This window comes from Olea europaea, unplaced genomic scaffold (assembly GCF_002742605.1).
Source record: "Olea europaea var. sylvestris unplaced genomic scaffold, O_europaea_v1 scaffold59, whole genome shotgun sequence".
Lineage (NCBI taxonomy): Eukaryota > Viridiplantae > Streptophyta > Magnoliopsida > Lamiales > Oleaceae > Olea > Olea europaea.
In genome coordinates, this window is record NW_019264242.1 from 233,132 (window position 1) to 242,194 (window position 9,063).

Consider the following 9,063-nt stretch of genomic DNA (forward strand, 5'->3'; position numbering starts at 1 on the left):
AAAATATGTACATGACATGATGTAATATGGTATTAATAGTAAATTTTGTAATTATATCTTTCATGTTATGTTAAGAGACGTTTTTATAGTTTATTTTCCTTGCAAGTGATAAAAGGCAGAAACGGGACAGTTTCTGGAGTCATTTTCAAAACGATGTTTCTAACTCTATAAATGTCCATTTGAGACTCCAAAAACATGTATGTTTTCCTCTTTGAGTTTTCTAAATATGGCCGAAGGAATCACTCAATTTGGATATCTATGGCCTGAGTTATCAAGGTTTTAACGTCAAGGGGTCAATCTGGATTCCCTGTGTAATACTTCACTGTTTTCAGTAAAACGTCTATATCATATGATCTTGGAAAATTTTCATATTTTAACCTAGAAAACTAATTGAAATTATCTTTCTAATGCCATAAATTTCATAGAAAACGGAGTTGGGATGAATTTTATAAAAATTTTCAAACTTGCTGCCCCAAATGCCGAGGCCGTATATGTAATGTCTAATTTTATGTTGGCATGCACTTTTACCGGCTATCAAATTTTATAAGAATTGTTTTATCAAAATGAAAAAATAAGTTTCTAACATGTAATACTTCTATTTAAGAGTATTTACATGTACCAAAGGCAGAAGTTATTATGTTTAGTACGTGACCCTCGAAGTTTAATTTCGGGGCGTCACACACTTGGCCGTATAAAGCCCATATCTAGGTGTTCTTGCAACATAGCTCCATCGGGGCCATTCGGTATGGGGCTTTTGACACTGGTGCCGCTCCGAGAATTAGGTCTATGGTGAATTCCACTTGCCTATCGGTGGAATACCATATAGATCTTCTGGAAACACATCTACGAATTCCCGTACTATTGGTACGTCTTCAACCTTTATCGTCTCCTGTTTCCCTCCTGAGATGTTTCCTAAATATCCTTGACATGTTTCTTTTCTCAACGTCTTCTCAGCTTGTAAAGTCGATACCAGTCGAATAAGGGGTTTCGTCTTCATTCCAAGGAATGAAAATGGTTCCTTTCCTAGTTCCTGAAATGATACCTCCCCTTCCTTACATCGGATGGTGGCGTAATTACAACCCATCCAATCCATGCCTAGTATTACATCAAAATCCTTCATTTCTATCATGTATAGGTTTGCTTCCACTGGTTTTCCCTCAACTTCAATACTTATTGATTTGGCTATTCTATCAGTACTCAAAGGGTTGCCCGAAGGAATGCTAACCTCTAATGTACCTTCCGGCTTATCACAGGTAATACTAGATTTAGCCATAAAAGTTATCGATACAAAGGAGTGTGTGGCTCCTGAATCAAACAATACATAAGTAGGCGTATTGGCTATCAATAAAGTACATGCTATGACGTTCGAGTTTTCCTCTGCATCTTTCTGAGTCATTGCAAAAACTCGTGCTTTCCCTTTCTGGTTCTGGTCATTGTTATCATCCTTCTTTGGGGTAAATGTGGGATAATCCTTAAAAATATGCCCTGGCTTACCGCATCTGAAACAGACATTCTTCCTTGCAAACACACGCCACGATGCGTCTTTCCACACTTAGGACATGGCTCTATAAGTGGCACAATGCTCTTATTGATATTGGCTCCGCCATTAGCTTTCTTGTTCTGCCACTTGCCCTTTCCATTGTCCTGGCCATTCTATTTCCTTTTACCCATAATGCCATTGTCCGGTTGATTAAATAGTTGACTATATTGCTCGGCGCTAGTCTTCTGGTACCAGATAGCATGAGCTCTTTCTAGCATTTCACGGTATGAGGTGAAACGATGGGAGATAAGTATCATGCTTATATCTGGGTTCAACCCTTGTTCAAACCTCCTGACTTTCTTGTCCTCCGCATCCACCAGATGTGGAGCATACCTTGGAAGTTGGTCAAACTTCCTTCCATACTCAGTCTGGGACGTAGTCCTTTGCTTGAGTTGGAGATAATTTCTTTGGGATCCCTCAAAGACTACGGGAAGTACTTGTCCATTACTTCCTCCTTAAATCACTCCCAAGTCAATTCCGCTTGTTGCTCTGGGGTCCTCGTCCTTGACATCGAGTTCCACCAATGGCTTGCATCATCGGAGAACATAAACTTAGCACATTGGACCTTCTGGACATCCGTGCACCCTATTAATCGGAATATTCTCTCCAACTTGCAAAGCCACTCCTCGGCTACAAGTGGATCAGCTGCTCCATTGAAGGTAGGGGTCTTGTGTCTTCTAAATTGCTCGACCACTGAAGCATGGGTTGGAGGAGCATTAGGAGCTAGTAGTAGGGGTTGTGCCTGGTTAGGGTTTTGCCTGCCAAGGTCTTGGACCGCTTGGAGGAGATCTCTTATCAAGTTAGTTTGGTTTGCGCGGGCCATTTTCCTTTAGACAAAACGTATGGTTCTTATTAGTTTCATACTTCGAATTCTAACAAAGAAGATAAAGTTTTATTTCTTGACATAAAGGAAGTTGTTACAAGGATTTAAATCTAATCCATATAAGTTCTACGGATCTTCTTTGGTGGAGCCTCATCTCCAGAGGAGTCTTCCGCCTCAGGTCCGGATTCTATATTCATCTCAACCTGTAGCTCGGGCTCAAGATCATTCCTTTCTTCAGACTCTTCTCCTTCATCAAGTTCCATTACTATCTTCGGTTGAGGTTCTAAGTTTTCCATATGCGTTATCTCAATTTCAGCATTCATCGCTGTCATGCATCTCTCATAGACATCATGTATATGTTCATCAAGTGGACGGAGCAGATCAGTCACGTAATTCTCATAGGACTGAATGGTGATTCTACGGTTCAATGCTCCTCTATATGCCATAGCCGTTCTACGAGCCATATCTGTTGTATTTTCACATATCATACATTTTTTTACTCTTGAAAAAATGGCTACTGTTACATAACATTCTATTCATAAATTCTAGCCCAATGCGTATCTTTTGAAAAAAAAAACACATCTTTCAAATCATTTCTAACTGGCATAGTATATCTTTGAAAATAAGCATAAGTTGTTCCATAGCATCGCAAAGCATTATAACATAGTCTTTTCATGAAAACATTAACTTTGAACATACCTGGGCTGTAGGATGAGATTGATGGATGGATGCAAGATGTCATGGAGTATCTTAGACTTTTTCATTTTTTTTTTACAAAAACATACTTGGTCTACAGAACCGGCTAAACCATTTTTTTTTTAAAACATACTTGGTCTACAGAACCGACTAAACCCTGCTCTGATACCACGCTGTAACGCCCCAACCCCTTGTGGACCGGAACGCTACTTACTTTACTTAACTAATCTGTGGTTTAGTCATAGGAGAATATATTTTAGCGGAAGCTTAATTTTTACAAATGATAATTTTAACAACAACCTTTCGAATACTTTAAATAAAACACTGAATAAAAAAGAGGAACGTAATTTATTTGAAGAAAACACAACTTGTTCGCGCGTTTAGCGTTATTCAAATACTTTAAAGAAATAACATTGAAAATGTTCACAAAAATAAATCTAAATAACTTGTTCATCGGGTTTTCCATGGGCTCATTGCACCACTCTCCATCTTTTCCATCATCCAGACCCAAGGTAGAATCATATCAATCTGTAGAGAAGGGGTTAAACCCGTGAGTTAAAAAAAACTCAATAGATATCATTGGTGCATTCGTGATCAAGTTATACATTTCAAAGCTGTAACTTTAGAAACCTTTTCATAATAGGATTTCCGGTAGAATCCCAAACACTTAGAGTCATGACTTAACACGACGCCTCGATCGGAAGTACATGCCATACCCGGAGGTACCATTAGACATGGAGGTGTATGCCGTACCGGAGGTACCATTAGACATACAAACATCAACATAAATCTTCTTTTGCTAGAAACTTATAACTTAACACGAATGAACACTTTGCACCTCTACCTACCTTGATTGATGCTTTGAACCTTGTTGAAAAATGCACTCCTTTGATGTTTAAAAAAACACTCCGTTGAGAATTGATGCTTGGAAAACACTTCTTGATAGCACCAAAACTTCTAGGAAAAGCTAATTTTCCTCCCTCTCCTTTCTCTTTTTTCTAGATTTGAAAACTCTCTCTTTTATGCTTAGAAGCTTTTGTCTTGGTGTGAAAAATGTGTATGCATTGGGGCCTATTTATAGGTGAAAATCTCACAACTTAAGGGTAAGTAAAGGGCCTAATACTCATTAATATGGGTTCCATTTATGTGGGAGTTATAGGTTTAAGAAGGTGCTAGAAAATTGTGTAGGAATTTGACTTTTCATACTCCGCGTACTTCGGTTGATATTGTACAGCGTTTAGTACTTTTATCATAACTTCTTCTCCCGATATCTGATTGAGGTAATTCAAAATGCGTTGGAAAGCTAACTCAAGGAGCTACAACTTTTCATTAGATATCATTTTCCAAATTGAATGTTTTCTATTTCGTAAATGGGTCTCAAATGAGACTAAAAATCTGAAGTATACTTTAGCCATCCAATATTTATATCTTAGTGCCACTAAGGTGTTTAAAATTATTTGGGGTTCTACAACACTTGACAATAATGCAAGTGTCAAACAACGTATCAAAAATTAGCGCACAAATAGAAAAGTTCAATTGGTAAGAACCTTGCTACATATACACAATGGTGTACACATTAGTTTACACTTTGCCAAGTGACATTACCCTATTGGACATTTTAAATTTCAGACAGTTTTTCCATCCAATTGACACTTGACAACAATGCACGTGTCAAACAACATGTCAAAAATCAGTGTACAACTAGAAAAGTTCAATCGGTAAGGAGATTGCTACAAGTACACTGTGGTGTAAACTGAAGTTTACACCATGCCACGTGACATTACACTGTTGGACAGTTTAAACTTCAAACAGTTTTCCAATCCAATTGATATTGGACAACAATGCAAGTGTCAAACAACGTGTCAAAAATTAGTGTACAAATAACAAAGTTCAATTGGTAAAAACCTTGCTACATATACACTATGGTGTACACTTTACTTTACACCTTGCCACGTGACATTACAATGTTGGATAGTTTAAATTTCAATCAGTTTTCCAATCCAATTGACATTGGACAACAATGCAAGTGTCAAACAATGTGTTAAAAATCAGTGCACAAATAGCAAAGTTCAATCAGTAAAAACCTTGCTACATATACACTATGGTGTACACTTTAGTTTACACTTTGCCACGTGACATTACCCTATTGGGCAATTTAAATTTCAAACTGTTTTCTCATCTAATTGACACTTGACAATAATACAAATGTCAAACAACGTGTCAAAAATTAGTGCACAAATAGCAAAGTTTAATTGATAAAAACCTTGCGACTTGTACACTATGGTCTACACTTTAGTTTACACTTTTTCACGTGACATTACATTGATGGACAATTTAAATTTCAAACAGCTTTTCCATCCAATTAACACTTGACAACAATGCAAGTGTCAAGCAACATGCCAAAAATCAGTGTACAAATAGCAAAGTTCAATCGGTAAGAACCTTGCTACATGTACACTATGGTGTACACTTTAGTTTACATATTGCCACGTGGCATTACTCTATTGGACAGTTTAAATTTCAAACAATTTTTCCATCCAATTGACACTTGACCACAATGCAAGTGTGAAACAACATGTCAAAAACAAGTGTACAAATAGTAAAGTTCAATCGGTAATGAGCTTACTACATGTACACAATGGTGTAAACTTTAATTTACACTTTGCCACGCGACATTACACTGTTGGACAGTTTAAATTTCAATCAGTTTTCCAATCCAATCGACACTTGACAACAATGCAAGTATTAAACAACATGTCAAAAATCAATGCACAAATAGCAAAGTTCAATCAGTAAGAATCTTGCCACATTTACGCTATGGTGTACACTTTAGTTTACACTTTTCCACATGACATTACCGTGATGGAAAGATCAAATTTCAAACAGTTTTTCCATCCAATTAACACTTGAAAACAATGCAAGTGTCAAACAACGTGCCAAAAATCAGTGCACAAATAGCAAAGTTCAATCGATAAGATCCTTACGACATGTACACTATAGTGTACACTTTAGTTTACACTTTTTCACGTGACATTACCGTGGTGGAAAGATCAAATTTCAAACAGTTTTCCCATCCAATTAACACTTGACAATAATGCAAGTGTCAAATAATGTGCCAAAAATCAGTGTACAAATAGCAAAGTTCAATCAGTACGAACATTGCTACATGTACACTATGCTGTACACCTTAGTTTACACTTTGCCACGTGACATTATCCCGTAGGACAGTTTAAATTTCAAATAATTTTCCCATCCAATTGACACTTGACAAGAATGCAAGGGTCAAACAACGTACCAAAAATTAGTGCACAAATAGCAAATTTCAATCGATAAGATCCTTGCGACATGTACACTATGGTGTACACTTTAGTTTACACTTTTCCACGTGACATTACCATGATGGAAAGATCAAAATTCAAACAGTTTTCCCATCCAATTAACACTTGACAATAATGCAAGTGTCAAACAACGTGCCAAAAATCAGTGCACAAATAGCAAAATTCAATCTGTACGAACATTGCTACATGTACACTATGCTGTAAAACTTAGTTTACACTTTGTCACGTGACATTACCCTATAGGACAATTTAAATTTCAAACAATTTTCCCATCCAATTGATACTTGACAAGAATGCAAGTTTCATACAATGTGTCGAAAATCAGTGTACGAATAGCAAAGTTCAATCGGTAAGGACCTGGTGGACAGTTTAAATTTCTAATAGTTTTCCTAACCAGTTGACACCTGACAACAATGCAAGTGTGAAACAACGTGTCAAAAATCAGTGTCCAAATAGCAAAGTTCAATCGGTAAGAACCTTGCTACATATACACCATGGTATGCACTTTAGTTTACACTTTGTCACATGACATTACCCTATTGGGCAGCTTAAATTTCAAACCGTGTTCCCATCCAATTGACACTTGACAATAATGCAAGTGTCGAACAATGTGTAAAAAATCAGTGTACAAATAGCAAAGTTCAATTGGTAAGAACTTTGCTACATGTACACTAAGGTGTACACTTTCGTTTACACTTTGCTACGTGACATTACCTTGTTGGACGGTTTAAATTTCAAACAGTTTTTCCATCCAATTGACACTTGACAACAACTTAAGTGTCAACAAAGTGTTGAAAATCAGTGTACAAATAGCAAAGTTCAATCGGTAAGGACCTTGCTATACGTACACTATGGTTTACACTTTATGTAACGCCCCAACACCTAGTGGACCAGAACGCTACTTACTTTGCTTAGCTTAACTGGTGATTTAGTAACAAGTGCATACGTTTTAGCGGAAGCTTACATCTTCGGATAATAATTTAAATAACAATACTTCGAATACTTTAAAGAAAAAAAACTAAATCATTTTTCAAAACAACAAAATGTAATTTATTTGAAGAAAACATAACTTGTTTTCGCATTCTGCGTTATTCAAAACTTTAAAGAAATAACATTGGAAAACATTTCATAAAAATAAATCCAAATCACTTATTCACCGGATTTCCATGGCCTCGTTGCATCACTCTCCATCTTCTCCTCCATCCATGCCCGAGGTAAAATTCCTTCAATCTGTAGAGATGGGATTAAACTCGTCAGTTGAAAAACTCAATAGGTGTCACAGGTGCATTCGTGATCAAGCTATACATTTCAAAACATTAACTTTATAACTTTTCATACATGCCGTACCCGGAGGCACCATTTGACATGAAGGGGTATGCCGTACCCTAGGGCACCATTTGACATACGAACATTTCTTCAATATAGAAGGGCATGCCGTACCGGAGTACCATTTGACATACAACCATTAACATTGAGGGATATGTCGTACCGGAGTACCATTTGACATACAAACATTAACATGAATCGAAACTTATAACTTAACACGATTAAACACATTGCACCTCTACCTACCTTGATTGATGCTTTTGAAACTTTGAAAACTTGGATTGAAAACATCTATGAACTTGGACGTTGAAGGAAATGCACTCTTTGGATGTTTGAAAACCATTGAGAATTGATGATAGTGTACAAATAGCAAAGTTCAATCGGTAAGAACCTTGCTCCATATACACTATGGTTTACACTTTAGTTTGCACTTTACCACGTGACATTACCCTAATGGACAGTTCAATTTTCAAACAGTTTTCCCATCCGATTGACACTTGACAACAATGCAAGTGTCAAACAACGTGTAAAAAATCAGTGTACAAATAGTAAAGTTCAATCGATAAGAACCTTGCTTTATGTAGTACACTATGGTGTACACTTTAGTTTACATTTTCCCACCTGACATTACCCTGTCGGAAAATTTATATTTCTAACAGTTCTCCCATCCAATTGACACTTAACAACAAGCAAGTGTCAAACAACGTGTCAAAAATCAGTGTACAAGTAGCAAAGTTCAACCGGTAAGAACCTTGCAACATATACACTATACTGTACACTTTAGTTTACACTTTGCCAAGTGACATTACCCTGTAGGGCAGTTTAAATTTCAAACAATTTTCCCATCCAATTGACACTTGACAAGAATGCAAGTGTCATACAAAGTGTCGAAAATCAGTGTACGAATAGCAAAGTTCAATCGGTAAAGACCATGCTACATGTACACTTTAGTTTACACTTTGCCACATGAAATTACACTCTAGGATAGTTCAAATTTCAGATAGTTTTCCATCCGATTGACACTTGACAACAATGCAAGTGTCAAACAACGTATCAAAAATCAATGTCTGAATTGCAAAGTTCAATCGGTAAGAACCTTGCTACATATACACCATGGTATACACTTTAGTTTACACTTTGCCACGTGACATTATGCTGTTGGGCATATTAAATTTCAAACTATGTTCCCATCCAATTGACACTTGATAACAATGCAAGTGTCAAACAACGTTTAAAAAATCAACGTACAAATAGCAAAGTTCAATCGGGAAGAAGCTTGCTACATGTACACTAAGGTGTACACTTTCGTTTACACTTTGCCACGTGACATTACCTTGTTG